The sequence below is a fragment of the Manis pentadactyla genome, chromosome Y, assembly GCF_030020395.1.
Source record: "Manis pentadactyla isolate mManPen7 chromosome Y, mManPen7.hap1, whole genome shotgun sequence".
Lineage (NCBI taxonomy): Eukaryota > Metazoa > Chordata > Mammalia > Pholidota > Manidae > Manis > Manis pentadactyla.
The window spans coordinates 5,571,787-5,592,410 of record NC_080039.1 but is presented as its reverse complement, the minus strand read 5'-3'; the positions used below and the strand labels follow the sequence as shown (position 1 = coordinate 5,592,410).

The following is a 20,624-nucleotide window of genomic DNA, read 5'->3' as shown; positions in this document are numbered from 1 at the left end:
CTCTGCTTTTGAAAATGGAATATTAGTCTTAAGATGGGGTCGCTCCTGTTCTTACAATGCTGTTTATATCTCAGCATTTTTCATCAGCCAGGAAAAGTTAACTATGATGCTTCTCTTGTGTCCTTGGCCCTACCTCATTGTTGCAATCAGCTGTCATTCATCACAGCCCATTAAAAACCCAGTTTTATACTTGTATAGTTTTTCAACCGAAGCCTAACATTTGGATCCAATTTATTTGAATTAATTGTTTCTGTTTCTTCATTTATTCTTATATATGTATATTAAATTTTATTTTGGTATCATTAATCTACAATTACATGAAGGATATTCTGTTTACTAGGCTCCTCCCTTCAACAAGTCTCCCTCACATCCCCATTCAGAGTCACTGTCCATAAACATACTAAGATGCTGTAAAATCACTACTTGTCTTCTCTGTGTTGCACATCCCTCCCTGTGCACCTCCCACTATACATGCAAATCGTAATGCCCGCCCTTTTTTTTTCCTGCTCTTGTCCCTCCCTTCCCACCCGTCCTCCCCAGACCCTTTCCCTTTGGTAACTATTAGTCCATTCTTGGGTTCTGTGATACTGCTGCTGTTTTGTTCCTTCAGTTTTCTTTGTTCTTATACTCCACATATGAGTGAAATCATTTGGTACTTGTCTTTCTCCGCCTGGCTTATTCACTGATTTATTTATTTATTTACTGAGCATAAAACCCTCTAGCTCCCTCCATGTTGTTGCGAATGGTAGGATTTATTTTTTTCTTATGGCTGAGTAATATTCCATTGTGTATATGTACCACATCTTCTTTATCCATTCATCTCCTAATGGACATTTAGGTTGCTTCCATATCTTGGATATTGTAAATAGTGCAGCGATAACCATAGGGGTGCATCTGTCTTTTCAAACTGGGCTGCTGCATTCTTGGGGTAAATTCCTAGAAATAGAATTCCTGGTTCACATGGTATTTCTATTTTCAGCATTTTGAGGAACCTCCGTACCGCTTTCCACAATGGTTGAACTAATTTACATTCCCACCAGCAGTGTAGGAGGGTTCCCCTTTCTCCACAAAATTGCCAACATTTGTTGTTTGTCTTTTTGATGGTAGCCATCCTTACTGGTGTGAGATGATATCTCATTGTGGTTTTAATTTGCATTTCCCTGATGACAAGTGATGTGGAGCATCTTTTCATGTGTCTGTTGGCCATCTGAATTTCTTCTGTAGAGAACTGTCTGTTCAGCTCCCCTGCCCATTTTTTAATTGGATTATTTGCTTTTTGTTTGTTGAGGTGTGTGAGCTCTTTATATATTTTGGATGTCAACCCTTTATCGGATCTGTCATTTACAAATATATTCTCCCATACTGTAGGTTACCATGTTGTTCTATTGATGGTGTCCTTTGCTGTACAGAAGCTTTTCAGCTTGATATAGTCCCATTTGTTCATTTTTGTGTTTGTTTCCCTTGCCCGGGGAGATATGTTCAAAAAGAGGTCACTCATGTTTATGTCTAAGAGATTTTTGCCTATGTTTTTTTCTAAGAGTTTTATGGTTTCATGACTTACATTCAAGTCTTTGATTCGTTTCAAATTTACTTTTGTGTATGGCATTAGACAGTGATCCAGTTTCATTCTCTTACATGTAGCTGTCCAGTTTTGCCAGCACCATCTGCTGAAGAGACTGTAATTTCCCCATTGTATGTCCATGGCTCCTTTATCGTACATTAATTGACCATATATGTCTGGGTTAATGTTTGGAGTCTCTATTCTGTTCCACTGGTCTGTGGCTCTGTTCTTGTGCCAGTACCAAATTGTCTTGATTACTGTGGCTTTGTACTAGAGCTTGAAGTTGGGGAGTGAGATCCCCCCCCCACTTTATTCTTCCTTCTCAGGATTGCTTTAGCTATTCGGGGTCTTTGGTGGTTCCATATGAATTTTTGAACTATTTGTTCCAGTTCATTGAAGAATGCTGTTGGTAGTTTGATATGGACTGCATCGAATCTGTATATTGCTTTGGGCAGGATGGCCATTTTGACGATATTAATTCTTCCTAGCCAGGAGCATGGGATGAGTTTCCATTTGTTAGTGTCCTCTTTAATTTCTCTTAAGAGTGTCTTATAGTTTTCAGGGTATAGGTCTTTCACTTCCTTGGTTAGGTTTATTCCTAGGTATTTTATTCTTTTTGATGCTATTGTGAATGGAATTGTCTTCCTGCTTTCTCCTTCTATTAGTTTATTGTTAGTGTATAGGAAAACCACAGATTTCTGTGTGTTAATTTTGTATCCTGCAACTTTGCTGAATTCCGATATTAGCTCTAGTTGTTTCAGAGTGGAGTCTTTAGGGTTTTTTATGTACAATATCCTGTCATCTGCAAATAGTGACAGTTTAACTTCTTCTTTACCAATCTGGATTCCTTGTATTTCTTTGTTTTGTCTGACTGCCATGGCTAGGGCCTCCAGTACTATGTTGAAGAACAGTGGGGAGAGTGGGCATCCCTGTCTTGTTCCCGATCGCAGAGGAAAAGCTTTCAGCTTCTCGCTGTTCAGTATGATGCTGGCTGTGTGTTTATCATATATGGACTTTATTATGTTGATGTACTTGCCCTGTAGAACCATTTTGTTGAGAGTTTTTATCATGAATGGATGTTGAATTTTATCGAATGTTTTTCAGCGTCTATGGTGATGATCATGTGTTTTTTGTCTTTCTTTTCGTTGATGTGGTGGATGACGTTGATGGATTTTCGAATGTTGTACCGTCGTTGGATCCCTGGGATGAATCCCACTTGATCATGGTGTATTGTCCTTTTGATGTATTTTTGAATTCGGTTTCCTAATTTCTTTTTGAGTATTTTTGCATCTATATTCATCAGGGATATTGGTCTGTAGTTTTCTGTTTTGGTAGGTTCTTTGCCTGGTTTTGGTATTAGGATGATGTTGACTTCATAGAATGAGTTTGGGAGTATTCCCTCCTCTTCTATTTTTTGGAAAACTTTAAGGAGAATGGGTATTATGTCTTCTCTGTATGTCTGATAAAATTCCCAGGTAAATCCATCTGACCCGGGGGTTTTGTCCTTTGGTAGTTTTTTTTATTACCACTTCAATTTCGTTGCTGGTAATAGGTCTGTTAAGATTTTCTGTTTCTATCTGGGTCAGTCTTGGATGGTTGTATTTTTCTAGGAAGTTGTCCATTTCTAGGTTTCCCAGCTTGTTAGCATTTAGGTTTTCATAGTACTCTCTAATAATTCTTTGTATTTTTTTGTGGTCCATCCTGAATTTTCCTTTCGCATTTCTGATTCTGTTGGTTTATGTTGACTCTCTTTTCCTCTTAATAAGACTGGCTAGAGGCTTATCTATTTTGTTAATTTTCTCAAAGAACCATCTCTTGGTTTCATTGATTTTTGCTATTGTTTTATTCTTCTCAACTTTATTTATTTCTTCTCTGATCTTTATTTTGTCCCTCCTTGTGCTGACCTTAGGCCTCATTTGTTCTTCTTTTTCCAATTTCAATAATTGTGACATTAGACCATTCATTTGGGATTCTTCTTCCTTCTTTAAATATGCATGGATTGCTGTATGCCTTCCCCTTAAGACTGCTTTTGTTGTATCCCACAGTAGTTGGGGCTTTGTGTTGTTGTTGTCATTTGTTTCCATACATTGCTGGATCTCCATTTTAATTTGGTCATTGATCCATTGATTATTTTGGAGCATGTTGTTGAGTGTCCATGTGTTTGTGAGCCTTTTTGCTTTCTTTGTACAATTTATTTCTAGTTTTATGCCTTTGTGGTATGAAAAGTTGGTTGGTAGGATTTCAATCGTTTGGAATTTACTGAGGCATTTTTTGTGGCCGAGTGTGTGGTATATTCTGGAGAATGTTGCATGTGCACTTGAGAAGTATGTGTATCTATTGCTTTTGGATGTAGAGTTCCGTAGATGTCTATTAGGTCCATCTGTTCTAGTGTGTTTTTCAGTGCCTCTGCGTCCTTAGTTATTTTCCGTCTGGTGGATCAGTCCTTTGGAATGACTGCTATGTTGAAGTCTCCCAGAATGAATGCATTTTATCCTTTTTCTTCCTTTAATTTTGTTAGTATTTGTTTCACATATGTTGGTGCTCCTGTGTTGGGTACATATATATTTATAATGGTTATATACTCTTGTTGGACTCAGCCCTTTATCATTATGTAATGTCCTTCTTTATCTTTTGTTACTTTCTTTATTATGAAGTCTATTTTGTCTGATACTTTTATTGCAACACCTGCTTTTTTCTCTCTGTTGTTTTCATAAAATATCTTCTTCCATCCCTTGACTTTAAGTCCGTGCATGTCTTGGGGTTTGAGGTGAGTCTCTTGTAAGCAGCATATAGATGGGTCCTGCTTTTTTATCCATTCTTTGTCTTTTGATTGGTGCATTCAGTCCATTTACATTTAGGGTGATTATTGAAGGGTATATACTTATTGCCATTGCAGGCTTTAAGTTTGTGGTTACCAAAGGTTCAAGGTTAGCTTCTTTACTATCTTACTGTCTAACTTAACTTGCTTATTGAGCTATTATAAACACGGTCTGATGATGCTTTATTTCTCTCCCTTCTTATTCCTTCTGCTCCCTTATTCATATGTTGAGTGTTTTGTTCTGTGCTCTTTTTAGGGTGCTCCCATCTAAAGCAGTCCCTGTAAGATGCCCTGTAGAGGTGGTTTGTGGGAGGCAAATTCCCTCAACTTTTGCTTGTCTGGGAATTGTTTAATCCCTCCTTCATATTTAAATGATAATCGTGCTGGATACAGTATCCTTGGTTCGAGGCCCTCCTGTTTCATTGCATTAAGTGTATCATGCCATTCTCTTCTGGCCTGTAGGGTTTCTGTTGAGAAGTCTGATGATAGCCTGATGGGTTTTCCTTTGTAGGTGACCTTTTTTTCTCTCTGGCTGCCTTTAATACTTTGTCCTTGTGTTTGATCTTTGCCATTTTAATTATTATGTGTCTTGGTGTTGCCCTCCTTGGATCCCTTGTCATGGGAGTTCTGTGTACCTCTGTGGTCTGATGGCCATTTCCTCCCCTAGTTTGGGGACGTTTTCAGCAATTACTTCTTCAAAGACATTTTCTATCCCTTTTTCTCTCTTCTCTTCGTCTGGTACCCCTATAAATAGGATATTGTTCCTTTTCCATTGGTCACACAGTTCTCTTAAAATTCTTTCATTCATGGAGATCCTTTTATTTCTCTCTGCATCAGCTTCTCATTGTTCCTGTTCTCCGTTTTCTAGTCCATTAATGGCCTCTTGCATCTTGTCCATTCTATTATGAAGTCCTTCCAGAGACTGTTTAATTTCTGTAGCCTCCCACCTCAGTTCTTGCATATTTCTCTGCAAGTCCATCAGCATGGTTTTGACTTTTGTTTTGAATTCTTTTTCAGGAAGACTGGTTAGCTCTATCTCCCCAGGTTCCTTCTTGGGGGAAGATGTAGAAGATGTCGAAGCTGTCTGGGTTAGTCTTGTCTGGATCAAGTTTTTTTGCCTTTTCATGTTCATAGGTGCAGTGGAATGTTATTGACGCGTCTATCAGCTGGAAGGGTCAAGACTCTTTCCACTTGGCCCCTGGCCTTTCTTTACTGGGACAACTGCGACCCCTTGTGGCCTGTGTTGGGAAATTGCCTGTAGACTGGGTCTCTGTATCTTGCCGGGCCGGTATGGAGGAAGCTCCCTTGCTGTGGTCATAGCCAGCCTCAGGCTGCTCTCTGCTATGGCGGGGCCCTGGAGGGGTAATGGACGGGGGGCTGTTTGGCTGTTTACCTCCATGAGGGGTCTCAGAGCTGTTGCCCAGGGGGTTAGTGCGCCCGGAGTTTCCTGGAATTTCCAGCTGCTGGACTGTGACCCGTGATGCTTATGTATAGCTGTGGGGTCCCTGTCCCTTTAAGACTTTCAAAAAGCACTCGCTTTTCTTTGTCTCAGGGGCGCCGGCCGCAGGACTGGCTCACAGGTCTTTCTGTCCTGCTTCCCTAGTACCCAGAACCCCACGCGTGCACTGTGTCTGCGCTCTGGTGGGGATGGCGGGGCTGGGTGTTCAGCAGTGCTGAGCTCCCTCTCCCTCCCTGCTCCGATTCCTCTCCTCCCACCAGGAGCTGGGGTGAGGGGCCGCGGGTCCCGCCAGGCTGCGGCTTATATCTTACCTCTTTCACCCGGCGCTGGGTTCTCACAGGTGTGGATGTAGTCTGGCTGTTGTCCTGTGTCTTCTGGTCTCTCTTTTAGGATTAGTTGTATTTGTTGTATTTTCAAAAATATATATGTTTTTGGGAGGAGATTCCCACTGTCTACTCATGCCACCATCTTGGCTCCACCTTCTTATATATTTTTAAATATCTTTTTGAATCTTTGTTTTATTAGCTGTTTTGCACACTCTTGGGTAAACGAAGTTCTTCATTTTACTCACTAGTATCTTTAAGAAACTAGGTAACCTAGCCTGAACTTTTAAAATACAGTTGAAATAAAAATATCGATTAGTAAAACAAAGAGGAAAAATATTTTTTGTCCCTTTATATTTCTAGGTTCTCAGCCTGGAGCCTTGCAAATTTAGACTGGCAAAAGACATATCAACAAGCAAAAAGCAAAGAGAAGTTTATTAATATGTGCATTAATGCACACATATAGGAGTACTCAACGATGAGTACCTAAAGGGGTAGTTATAACTTGAGCTTATATAGCATCTCAACAAAAAATACATTTTAAGAGAAGAGACACGAGCGGCAGAGCCAAGATGGTGGTGTGAGTAGGACAGTGGGAATTTCCTCCCAAAAACGTATATATATTGAAAATACAACATATACAACTATCCCTAAAAGAGAGACCAGAAGATACATGACAACCCCCAGACTACATCCACACCCGTGATAACCCAGCGCCAGGTGAAGGGGGTAAGATACAACCCCCAGAATGGCGGGATTCGAGCGCCCCTCACCCCAGCTCCTGGCGGGAGGAGAGGAGTCAGAGCAGGAAGGGAGGGGGGCCCTGGACTGATAAATAGCCAGCCCTAGCCATCTGCACCCAGAGTGCAGACACACAGTGTATGGGGTGCTGGACACTAGGGAAACAGGACAGTAAGACCTGTGACCGGCAGCCTGGGGACAAAGAAAAGCGTGTGCTTTTTCAAAGTCCTAAATGGACAGGGACCCCACAGCTGTACTGAAGCACCCCGGGACACTTAGCCCAGCAGCTGGGAATCCCAGGGAACGCTGGATGCCCTAACCCCCTGGGCAGCAGCTCTGAGACCCGTCACAGTGATAAACGGCCCCCTGTCTGTTCCCCCAGCACCCTGCCATAGCAGAGTAGCAGCCTGAGGCTGGCGACGCCCACAGCAAGGGAGCTTCCTCCATACCAGCCGGGCAAGACACAGAGACACAGTCTACATGCAACTGGCAAACACAGGCTGCTAGGGGTTGCCGTTGTACCCGTACAGAAAGGCCAGGAGCAAGTGGAAAGGGTCTTGGCTCTCCCAGGTGACAGACGCGTCAATAGCATACCACTGCATCTATCAACATGAAAAGGGAAAAAAATTTGATCCAGACCAGACTAACCCAGACAACTTCCACATCCTCCCCTGAGAAGGAATCTGGGGAGATAGATGTAACCAATCTTCCTGAAAAAGAATTCAAAACAAAAGTCATAACCATGCTTATGGACTTGCAGAGAAATATGCAAGAACTAAGGATAGAGAATACAGAAGTAAAACAATCTCTGGAAGGGGTTCAAAGCAGAATGAACGAGATGCAAGAGACCATTAATGGACTAGAAATCAGAGAAAAGGAATGCAGAGAAGCTAACACAAAGAGAGATAAAAGGATCTCCAGGATTGAAAGAATATTAAGAGAACTGTGTGACCAATCGCAACAGAAGAGTATTTGCATCATAGGAGTACCAGAAGAAGAGAGAGAAAAAGGGATAGAAAGTGTCTTTGAAGAAATAATTGCTGAAAACTTCCCCAAACTAGGGGAGGAAATGGCCTCTCAGACAACAGAAGCACACAGAACCCCCACAACAAGGGACTCAAGGAGGGCAACAGCAAGACACATAATAATTAAAATGGCAAAGATCAAAGACAAGGACAAAGTATTAAAGACAGGGAGAGAGGAAAAAAAGGTCACCTACAAAGGCAAACCCATCAGGCTATCATCAGACTTCTCAGCAGAAACCTTACAGGCCAGAAGAGAATGGCATGATATACTTAATGCAATGAAACAGAAGGGCCTCGAAGCAAGAATACTGTATCCAGAACGATTATCGTTTAATTATGAAGGAGGGATTAAACAATTCCCAGCCAAGTAAAAGTTGAGGGAATTTGCCTCCCACAAACCACCTCTACACTACACGGTATCTTAGAGGGACTGCTCTAGATGGGAGCACTCCTAAAAAGAGCACAGAACAAAACAACCAACATATGAAGAATGGAGGAGGAGGAATAAAAAGGGAGAGAAATAAAGAATCCTCAGACTCTGTTTATAATAGCTCAATAAGTGAGTTAAGTTAGACAGTAATATAGTAAAGAGGCTAACCTTGAAACCTTGGTAACCACAAACTTAAAGCCTGCAATGGCAATAAGTACATATCTTTCAATAATCACCCAAAATGTAAATGGACTGAATGCACCAATCAAAAGACACAGAGTAATAGAATGGATAAAAAAGAAAGACCCATCTATATGCTGCTTACAAGAGACTCACCTCAAACCCAAAGACATGCACAGACTTAACGTCAAGGGATGGAAAAAGATATTTCAAGCAAACAACAGAGAGAAAAAAGCAGGTGTTGCAGTACTAGTATCAGACAAAATAGACTTCAAAACAAAGAAAGTGAGAAGAGGTAAAGAAGGACTTCACATAATGAAAAAGGGGTCAGTCCAACAGTAGTATGTAACCATTATAAATATATATGCACCCAACGTAGGAGCACAAACATATGTGAAACAAATACTAACCGAATTAAGGAGGAAATAGAATGCAATGCGTTCATTTTGGGAGACTTCAACACACCTATTCACTCCAAAGGACAGATCCACCAGAAAGAAAATAAGTAAGGATACAGAGGCACTGTACAACACACTAGAACAGATGGACCTAACAGACATCTATAGAACTCTACATCCAAAAGCAACAGCATACACATTCTTCTCAGTGCACATGGAACGTTCTCCATAATAGACCACATAGGAGGCCACAAAAAGTGTCTCAGTAATTTCAAAGAGATTGAAATCCCACCTGCCAACTTTTCAGACCACAAAGGTATAAAACCAGAAATAAATTGTACAAAGAAAGCAAAAAGGCTCACAAACACACAGTGGCTTAACAACATGCTCCTAAATAATCAATGGACCAACGACCAAATTAGAATGGAGATCCAGCAAGATATGGAAACAAATGATAACAACAACACAAAGCCCCTAGTACTGCGGGATGCTGCGAAATCAGTTTTAAGAGGAAAGGACCTAATGTCACAATTATCAAATTGGAAAAAGGAGAACAAATGAGGCCGAAGGCCAGAAGAAGGAGGGACATAATAAAGATCAGAGAATAAATAAGTAAAATTGAGAAGATTAATACAGAAGAAAAAAATCAATGAAACTAAGAGCTGGTTCTTTGAGAAAATAAACAAAATAGATAAGCCTCTAGCCAGACTTATTAAGAGAAAAAGAGAATCAACACACATCAACATAATCAGAAACGAGGCAGAAAACATCATGATGGACCCCAGAGAAATACAAAGAATTATTTGAGACTACTGTGAAAACCTATATGCTAACAAGCTGGAGAACCTAGCAGAAATGGAAAACTTCCTAGAAAAATACAACCTTCCAAGACTGACCCATAAAGAAACAGAAAACTTAAACAAACCAATTACCAGCAACGAAATAGAAGTGGTAATCAAAAAACTACCCAAGAACAAATTCCCGGGCCAGATGGATTTACCTCGGAATTTTTTCAGACATACAGAGAAGACATATTACCCATGCTCCTTAAAGTTTTCCAAAAAATACAAGAGGAGGGAATACTCCCAAACTCATTCTATGAAGCCAACATCACCCTAATACCAAAACCAAGTGGGATTCATCCCATGGATGCAAGGTTGGTACAACATTCGAAAATTCATCAACATCATCCACGACATCAACAAAAAGAAGGACAAAAAATATACATGATCATCTCCATAGATACTGAAAAAGCATTCGACAAAATTCCACATCTATTCATGATAAAAACTCTCAACAAAATGAGTATAGAGGGCAAGTACCTCAACACAATAAAGGCCGTATATGATAAACCCAAAGCCAACATCATACTGAACAGCGAGAAGCTGAAAGCTTTTCCTCTGAGATTGGGAGCAAGACACGGATGCCCACTCTCCCTACTGTTATTCAACATTCTCCTGGAGGTCCTAGCCATGACAATTAGACAAAACAAAGAACGTTTTCCAAAAAACACAAGAGGAGGGGATACTCCCAAAGTCATTCTATGAAGCCAACATCACCCTAATACCAAAACCAAGTGGGATTCTTCCCAGGGATGCAAGGATAGAATCCAGATTGGTAAAGAAGAAGTTAAACTGTCACTATTTGCAGATGACATGATACTGTACATAAAAATCCCTAAAGACTCCACTTCAAAACTACTAGAACTGATGCTGGAATAGAGCAAAGTTGCAGGATAGAAAGTTAACACACAGAAATCTGTGGCTTTCCTATACACTAACAATAAACTAATAGGAAGAGAAATCAGGAAGACAATTCTATTCACAATAGCATCAAAGAGAATAAAATACCTAGGAATAAACCTAACCAAGGAAGTGAAAGACCTATACCCTGAAATCTGTAAGACACTCTTAAGAGAAATTAAAGAAGACACTAAAAAATGTATAGTCATCCCATGCTCCTGGCTAGGAAGAATTAATATTGTCAAAATTGCCATCCTTCCCAAAACAATATACAGATTCGATGCAATCCCTATCAAATTACCAACAGCATTCTTCAATGAACTGGAACAAATAGTTCAAAAATTCACATGGAACCACCAAAGACCCCGAATAGTTAAAGCAATCCTGAGAAGGAAGAACAAAGTGGGGGGGAGGGGAAACTCACTCCCCAACTTCAAGCTCTACTACAAAGCCACAGTAATCAAGACAATTTGGTACTGGCACAAGAACAGAGTCACAGACCAATGGAACAGAATAGAGACTCCAAACATTAACCCAGACATATATGGTCAAATTAATATTTGATAAAGAGCCATGGACATACAATGGGGAAATTACAGTCTCTTCAGCAGATGGTGCTGGCAAAACTGGACAGCTACATGTAAGAGAATGAAACTGGATCACTGTCTAACCCCATACACCAAAGTAAATTCAAAATGGATCAAAGGACTTGAACGTAAGTCATGAAACCATAAAACTCTTTAAAAAAAAACGCAGGCAAAAATCTCTTACACATAAACATGAGTGACCTGTTCTTGAACATATCTCCATGGGAAAGGGAAACAGAAGCAAAAATGAATAAGTGGGATTATATGAAGCCGAAAAGCTTCTGTACAGCAAAGGACACCATCAATAGAACAAAAAGGTATCCTACAGTATGGGAGAATATATTTATAAATGACATATCCGATAAGGGCTTGACATCCAAAGTATATAAAGAGCTAACACGCCTCAGCAAACAAAAAGCATATCATCCAATTAAAACATGGGCAGAGGAGCTGAACAGACAGTTTTCCAAAGAAGAAATTCATATGGCCAACAGATAGGTGAAAAGATGATACACATCACTAATTAGCGGAGAAATGCAAATTAAAACCACAATGAGATATCACCTCACACCAGTAAGAATGGCTCCCATCGAAAAGACAAAAAACAACAAATGTTGGCGAGATTGTGGAGAAAGGGGAACCCTCCTACACTGTTGGTGGGAATGTATATTATTTCAACCATTGTGGAAACCAGTATGGAGGTTCCTCAAAATGCTCAAAATAGAAATGACCCAGAATTTACCGTAAGAATGCAGCACTCCAGTTTGAAAAAGACAGATGCACCCCTCTGTTTATCGCTGCACTATTTACAGTAGACAAGATATGGAAGCAACCTAAATGTCCATCAGTAGATGAATGGAGAAAGAAGAGGTGGCACATATACAAAATGGCATATTACTCAGCCATAAGAAAAAAACAGATCCTACCATTTGCAACAGCATGGATGGAGCTAGAGGTATTATGCTCTGTGAAATAAGCCAGGTAGAGAAAGACAAATACCAAATGATTTCACTCATATGTGGAGTATAAGAACAAATGAAAACTGAAGGAACAAAACAGCAGCAGAATCACAGAACCCAAGAAGGGACTAACAGTTACCAAAGGCAAAGGGACTGGGGTGGATGGTTGGGATGGGAGGGATAAAGTTGGGGGAAAAGAAAGGGGGCATTACAATTAGCATGTATAGTATAGGGGGGCACAGGGATTGCTGTGCTACATAGAGAAGACAAGTAGTGATTTTACAGCATCTTACTACACTGATGGACAGTGACTGTGAAGGGGTATTCGTGGGGAACTTGGTGAAGGGAGGAGCCTAGTAAACATAATGTTCTTCATTTAATTTAAATTAATGGTACCAAAAAAAAAAAATAGTTGGTGCAGCCAGGGAAGGGAAGGTAAGTTTCAAGGAAAGAACTGCCCAAACTAAACCTCATCATAATCTCATTGAAATAAAATTTACATTGAAAAAAAGAAGAGAAGAGACACGACAAAGGAAGAGGACTGTGAATTTCTTGGGTGGCAAATTGTTGGAAGGTAAACAAATGGGAGAAATGGATCCTAAGTGTTAATTGGCAAAGTTTGCTATGTAGATATGTAGATTCCTGTGGTATTCCTATGTAGAATTATCTCTGGTGGTTATCTTCTTCCTTCCTGGTAGAGTGTAGGGAACACCTTTATGATTACTTCTAGGCAAATAAAGGTAAGCAGAGTGTTTTTCTCATGTATCTGCTTCTTCCCAATAGCCTTCAGCTTAAAACAATCCTTATCTCAAAGCACCATATTTTGGGGTGGGGTATTTTGTTACCCTTTAAAATTAAACCATTTTCTTTATGGTTCTCCCAAAATTGACTCATAATTTTGTACTATTATTTTAACCCAAGATTTGACTTGTGTAGCCCAGAAATAATTTTGGTGTCCCTGAAAGTAAGGTAATTGGCATCAACATTTGTGAAGAGGGGGAGGAAAGGGAGAGGCAAGTTTTGGCAACTTTTCAAGAACATAATGGACCCACAAAGCAGAGATTAAAAACAAATGTTTTACAACATGCAACTTTCTGCCTGGTTATCTGATTCTATAGTGGTTTGCGTCTTTTATTGGATTTTGAAAGAGCCCTGGAAATGTTGCCTCAGTTCACTGGTATGCTCTGAACGTTATCTAAGTGATATTGTTAGGCAGAAAGACAGAAATGAGCAGGATGCAAAGGAGAAATGGCCCCCCAAAGATGACGCAGGGAGTTGATCAAATAGAACCAGAAAGAAAAAAGGACTCAGAGAGTTAATCAGATGAAGCCATAGGGTCCAAGAGTGACTCAGGAAATGTCCAGGGTCCCCCCAGATAAGAAACATCAGAAGCACAGACACAGCACAGCCCCCATTTCGCCAATCAGAACAACCTTAGAGAGCCAACAGCTCTCAAGGAAGGACCTCTCTGCCCTGCCAAAACCACATAAAAGAAGCCTCAGAATGAGCATCCTGGCCTGTCTCACCATAGGCAGGCCTGCTCTGTTACTCTATTCAGAGTGCACTGAAACTTTGCTTTCTTAACTTTGGTCTCTCATCTCACTATATCTGATTTCCCAGCGACACCAAGCCGAGTCCTTTCCTTCCTAACAAAATCGTTTCAGAACCCTGAACCCCAAGTCTATTCTTTGAAGTTCCAATCCCTTGAAGTACTTGGTATGGTTCTTTTCTATGAGGTTCTGAAACTGTTCTTTGTTGAAGATACAAATTCTAGTAGTTTATGGTAGAAGCATCAGGTAAGTTTTAGAGTAAACAATAACATTAACAGATTTAATGGCTGTAGTTAATTTATTACTGTTTCCAATGCTATGTTAATAGAGAGAAGTTAAATTCAGTATTGGAGTACAGTATATAACAGTTTCTTAAGAGTTTTGATGAGGTGAGTTGAGGGTTACCCCTGAAGGCAAAACAGTATTACCTCTGAAGGACAGGGAGGGCACTGACAAATCATCAGGGACTTCCCATAAAGCATATAATTTCTGAAATGTTTATGTAATAATATTTTGTCAAAATAAACTTAATTTAGGGGAGGTTGAATGTCTCTTGATCTGATAGTTCTTCCCATGCGACTTGATAGTAGTAATACATTAAACAAACATAACTCTTTCCCAATATCTCTCTTTATAAGGATAGCAAATCTCGGTGATTCCAGAGGCCCTCTGAGAAGTATTCATGGTTTTATGTATAAAATTGCATTTTAGGTATAAAGTATGCCCTGAAAATTTTATTTGTTCTAAATTTAGGAACTGATTTTGGGAAGGCAAAATCAAGAGTTTCCAGAGATTTGAGCACGTTATTAGACAGGCTCATGAGTGAAAAACCAATTTAATCAAAGCACAGCAGTCCCCCTTACTGGTGGGGGATTCCTAAACCTCAAGTGGGTGCCAGAAACTCTCGACAGTACTAAACCCTATATATACTGTTTCTTCCTGTATTTACATATCCATGATAAAGTTTAACTTATAAATTAGTCACAGTACAGATTAAGAATAATTAACAATAATTACAACAATGTACTGTAATAAAATTATGTGAATGTGGTCCCTCTCACAATATCTTATTGTACTGTACTCACCCTTCTTGCAATAAGTGAGATGATAAAATTCCTACGTGATGAGATGAAGTGACGAGAACAATGTAGGCATAATGCACATATTAATAAACTTCTGTTTGCTTTTCTCTTGTTGATCTGTCTTTTGCCAGTCTAAATTTGCAAGGTTCCAGGAGGAGAACCTAGAAAGATAAAGGGACAAAAAAGATTTTTTCCTCTATGTTTTACTAATCAATATTTTTATTTCAACGGCATTTTAAAAGTTCAGGCTAGGTTACCTAGTTTCTTAAAGATATGTCAGCAGGATAATCTGCTTCTGGACCATAATAAACAGCGGATAACAAACTGTAGAAAGTGAAACCATGGATGAGATGGGGATTACTGTACAAATAAAGATTTGAAAAGAAACAGAATAAAATACTATTGTAAGTGAAGAGCCTCTGTGCTCTGGGGTTTTCTCCCCTTAAATTATTAAGGACATGATAAAGGCAACTTTTTAATTTTAATTTTTTATTGAAGTATAGTTGATATACAATATTATATTGGTTCCAAGTATAAAACTCAGTGATTCAATAGTTACACACATTAAATCCTCACCCCAACTAATGCAGTTATTAACATTGAAAGATGTTACAGAACCACGGACTACATTCTCCATGCTGCACTTCCATCCCCATGACCAACATATTACAATTGAGATTTGGTGTCCCCTTATCCCCCTTGTAAGATAAATTTTAGCCGAAGTAAGCAGGCAGAGAGAGGCAACAAAGGGCCAGGTACTTTATTTGAATGCCCTGGGGCGAGGTTCCGTGGCCTTCCTGTCACAGGCCAGGGAAGTCACACCTGGTCAGGGAGGTGGGGGCTTATAAGGGATTAGGAGGGGGAGGAGTGGGCAAACTATCCTAGGGGGTGTGGAGAGGTATGATTGGCTAAAGGTGACATAATAGACAACTAGAAACTTTTTTCCTTCCCAGAGGGAGGAGGCTGACATCCGGGTCTTAGTTGGCACTTCAGAAGGATGGAATTCAGGAAGTGCTGTCCCCTTTCCATATAAGGCACGGACCTTGGGGTCTGGTCTGTTCTCCCCCTATGGCATCTCCCTGTTCTGTTTGCATGTCCTTCTTTTTCCTTCCTCCAGCCTAACACCCTCACCCTACCCACTTACCCCAACCCCTCTCCCATGATAACCACCAGCCACTTCTCAGTGTCTATAAGTCTACTACTGATATGTTCATTCTGTTTTGTTTGCATATTTAAAGGTAACTTAAATCATAGAAAATTAGTCTTGTAAGACATAGAATCTCTATCTAGGCAAGATTACACTTAAAGAATGACCTTTCATACTGTAGGAGGAAATATTCATTACTAAATAAAGGAAACAAGACTGTTTAAACTGAGGGAGTACTGTAAACACTAATATATTTTATAGCTTTGTTTCAGACTCAGGTATTATAAACCAAAGCAAATAAAATTCACTTTCTAAAATGTCCTTTGTCATACTCTCTCATATTCTTTTAGAGGATCTGTGAGGTCAAAATGATTTTCATTATAATACTAAAATGTTATTTGTCTTTTTGACTCTCATCCTCTCATGAGCGTACTGTATTTTCCAGAGGCTATGATAATGCAATAGATTAAGTGCAGAAGAAGATACAAGGATCCATTTCTCTTCTGTGAGCTCAGATAGTAAAGAGATTTGCCAAAAAAATGTGAAACATTGCTATTCTTTTCAGAAAAATTCTGGTTTGAATAATATAGTTATTTTTCATAAAAATTAGGTCATTTAGATTAACATGCAATGTGTTCATCATTGCTACTTTCCAATGAATCAATATTTTTAAACTTTCTCATTTTTAATATCATGTGGTAAATATCAATAGTTATAACTCACATTATAATACACATAACCAAGAGCTCTTTGAGGTTCTCAACAATTTTTAAGAGTATAAAGGAGTCTGGAAACCAAAACTCTGCTTTAGAAAAAAAAAGTATTCTTTTTCCTTGAAAAACCAAAGTACATACACATATACTGTTGTACTTCTCTGTCACTGTTACTGATTGAAGACCCTCAACCACCTATATTAATTCTCAATTTTAACCAATGTGACTAACTGTGGGTAAAATTGCAGGATTTCCAGAATCACTCCCCTGGCTTTAGTGCATTTCCATATCAACAGGGGTTCCTAAGGGGTGGAGAGAGGTAGTTCATCTCCATATTAATGGGTAATTATGAGGGCAACCCAGGGCTTATCTGAACCTGAGAGGCTGGAGAGGGTATTTGCTTGCTTCTGACGGAGCAGGAGAGAAACGACCCCGGACCGCTGTTTGTAAACAATAAATAGGTTTTAAACTTTATTTCTCCCTTTGACTGATTTCGGTTTCAGCTAGGTATTTTGCCCCTGGATGTCCTCTCCCCGGAATTACACTAACCTTTATTATAAAAAGAAAAGTGCAGGGTACATAATTGAGAACTGTCTGATTTATGCAAGCATTTTAACAGACTAGCAGAGCTTTAGAATGTACGTGACAGAATTTTCTATAGCCACCAAATCTTTTTCATAACTTCTTATAATGGTGAAAACACATTCCTCAACTCCAAGATAATAGCTTCTCTATAGCATTTCAACGTATGAAGCAAAAGGATGTCAATTTAGCATTATGCTTTGTATAAACCAGTGTTTCAACATATTACTTACAAAGTAGCTGTGCTATGATTAACTATTAATTTACTCAGTTTAATGTCAGGCCACAACTTTTAGTTGCTTAAAGATTTTGGAAATTATCCTCAAGCTGGTATAATATAAAACAGTTGTTGTTGAAATAACTTTTGTCAGAATACTGATTTAATGTAGTTGAAAACAAATTTCTATTTTTCATAATTATAAACATTTTCAAAGTAACATTAATTTATTTGATCAGTAAGCATGTATGAGTTTAGTAAAAACACCCAAGTAAAATAAAATGCATGCTTGTATTATATTTAACACTAATATAACAGAGAAAAGACTTGCTAAAATTTTCCATTAATTATGTAATCTTGGATTCTTAAAACATTTGTGGATCAGCTTGTGCAAGATGTTTTAAGTTTGGCACATTTAAATTATAAGTTCAGTTTTCTTATTTTCTGGAAGTTGAAGCCTATTTGATTTATATATATGTTTATTCACTCTATGAGCTAATTAAAACAGTGCTCCTTTAATATTTTTCAGATATATGAAAAAATCTTACAGACACAAGAGGTAAAGGCCTTTCTGAGTTTCAGAATACTTTGGAATATTTGTTGTCTTTATAGTTTAATAAGTACTCGTGGTTTATTACTCTTATTGGGCAGAAAACATACGTATGCTTATGTTTTACTATTTAACCACAGCCTTTCTACATTTGTCATTATGAACCTTAGCTGCACTGCATCATTCGTTCTTGAAATTTGGCATCAAGAAAAGGATAGCAAAATACCACTCCTCAAAAATGCAATTAAACAAGCTACAAGATATAAAGAATCCAGCAGAAATAGACTAGGTTTTTTCAGCATATGTTTTAGCCCTAATTCACCTCCAATCCTCTTTCTCTTTCAAAATAATTTCTTCTCACAGCTTTCTTCCTGTATATCATCAGGCAGGACAAAGCATAAATATGGTTTAAAGGGAGATTTTAATCAGGAAAGAAAGAAGACATTAGAATGAAAAAGAGCACCTGATGATCTAATGCTGGGAGGAGAAGTCTTGATAAATCACCTCTCCTGTACTTGGCTACCTGAGTGTAATTATCTGTGCTGTTTATTCAGGCTAATGTATAACTTTAAATTTCATCATACTTTAACATATCCTTACATTTTAAATGGTTCAATGGATGGGTTCAATGAATGATAGATGTAGGTTTCAGGCCTTAATGCCTCTTATTTTACACACAAAACTTATTAATGGAGTTTGACTCTGCAGCTTCCCAGGGACCCCATAAGCGCTCTGACTTCTTGAGAATCACATTTGTAAGAGACCATTGCCAATTACTTTGAAATGGCATTATTTTTGGATTGCAGTCAACAGACTTGAGGCAAAACCATCACTCAAATGTATATGGGCAAAACATGTTCACAGATAAAGAATCCCAAACCTCAGCATCATTGAAAAGATTTGTGGTATCCAACCAATTATGTGAACTCTTAGGATAGGGTATGAGGCTTCACTGTTCTTGCTTAACCACGACGTTTTAAGAGCTAAATTAAGTCTGTCAGTTCCCTCCTCCTTCTCCTCCTGGTGAGGCTGCCGTGACTTATACACGCAGAGGGTTATCATCAGTGGCCGGCTGGTGGGCCATAAATAGTCTTTGACTCCACCCTCCCCGCCCCAAAGATCTGATTTCCATCGCCCTATGGCGGCCGTGGCGGACTTCCGCCTCCCGCACCCCCCGCGGCCCCTGCGCTCCTGGATTCTGTACGTCATATCCGGTCGTTGCGGTTCGGGGAACGAGCCCGCGCGACGAAGTGTTTGTTACTGTAGGGACCATCAGCTTTGACGACCTCATCGCGTGCGTATCGGCGCACGCCAGTCGGCCAGTGAGTTGAGGAGGCGAGCAGGCGGGCAGCGGCGTTGTTCGCTGAGCTCGCCGCTTGTAGCTTGCCACCGCTAGCCTCGGTAACCTCGGCCTGATTGCAGCGCTCACTCAGGTGCCACCGCCCGCTTCGCTAGCTCCTCCCCGCGCCCGGCTGGGCCCTCTTGCGGCCCACCCGGCCCTCAGGGCCCTCTGCCTCCTCAGATCGCTCCCCCACCCTTTTCCGGCGCCTTCTCCTGCCCCTGGCTTTTTTCCTCAGATTCTCCGCCTCCGCCTCTCTGCCCAATAACTTCGCCCCTTCTTCCTGAGGGCCGGGGCTGCTCTCGCCGGCTCCACTGGCTCGCTTTGGGCCGCGTGGTGGGCAGCGGCCGCCTCCGCGCGCTCCGCTGGGCCTGCCAGGCGCGTCGTCTCGGCTCAGCCCCGCCGTGCTGGAGCCGCGCCCGCGCCCGGCCGCCTGAGGCGCCCTCGCGGCAGGCGTTTTTGGGCGCGCGGTGAGTCCTGAGCGCGCCTTCTCCTCAGGGCTCATAGTTCGCGCAGCCCCATCCGGGAGGCCGAGCGGGCCAATTTCTTGGTCTCCTCACTAGTTTTCGACACCCTTTTCAGAGTCCTTGCCTGATCTCATGCCCCTCGAGTGGCCAGTTCTTTCACGGCTTGGTCAGCCAGGTCGCTTACGTCCATTCCGGCCAAGTGAGCTAACTTGCTGGGCCCAGTACAGGGAAAAGTCGTTTTGGAAAACTTTATTCGGTCATTCTTTTGGACAGCCCGTGCTCTGGCCTGAACACCGACCATAGGGTTTGTTGTTACTGCTGTTTTTCACAGTGGCCTGTTGAAAAAGCCCGTTTTTTTCAGTTTTCTCTATTTAGATAATCAAGAGACTTGGTTACAACCGGCTTGTCCTGCAAATAGGTAGAGGAAAGGTGGTACCTGAGCCATTCAGTACGGAGTCATTTACTCTGGATGTTTACAGGTACAAGAATTCCTTGACAGAAGACCTTGGGAAGGCAGATCTTGTTATTAGTCATGCAGGTCAAGTGTTTTAGAATCTCAAAGAGTTCGGTTTTGGTAGACAGTCACAAATCTGAACCTTTTGAGGTACAGTAAAATCACTAGAGTAACTCACTGTAGCCCTTTTGAATGTAATGCTCGAATATAACAATTGAGAACATTTGTGGAGATAATTTATTTCTGGGTGACAGAAGGATGAGAAAAATTAAATCACCAACCCAACTTTAAGAAACCCTT

The 20,624-nt window shown here is 40.3% G+C and overlaps 1 pseudogene; it reads left to right on the top strand.

Annotated features, from left to right (window-relative positions):
• LOC130682194 (putative bifunctional UDP-N-acetylglucosamine transferase and deubiquitinase ALG13) overlaps positions 1 to 20,624 on the top strand; it is a 105,960-nt pseudogene that overhangs the window by 18,612 nt on the left and 66,724 nt on the right.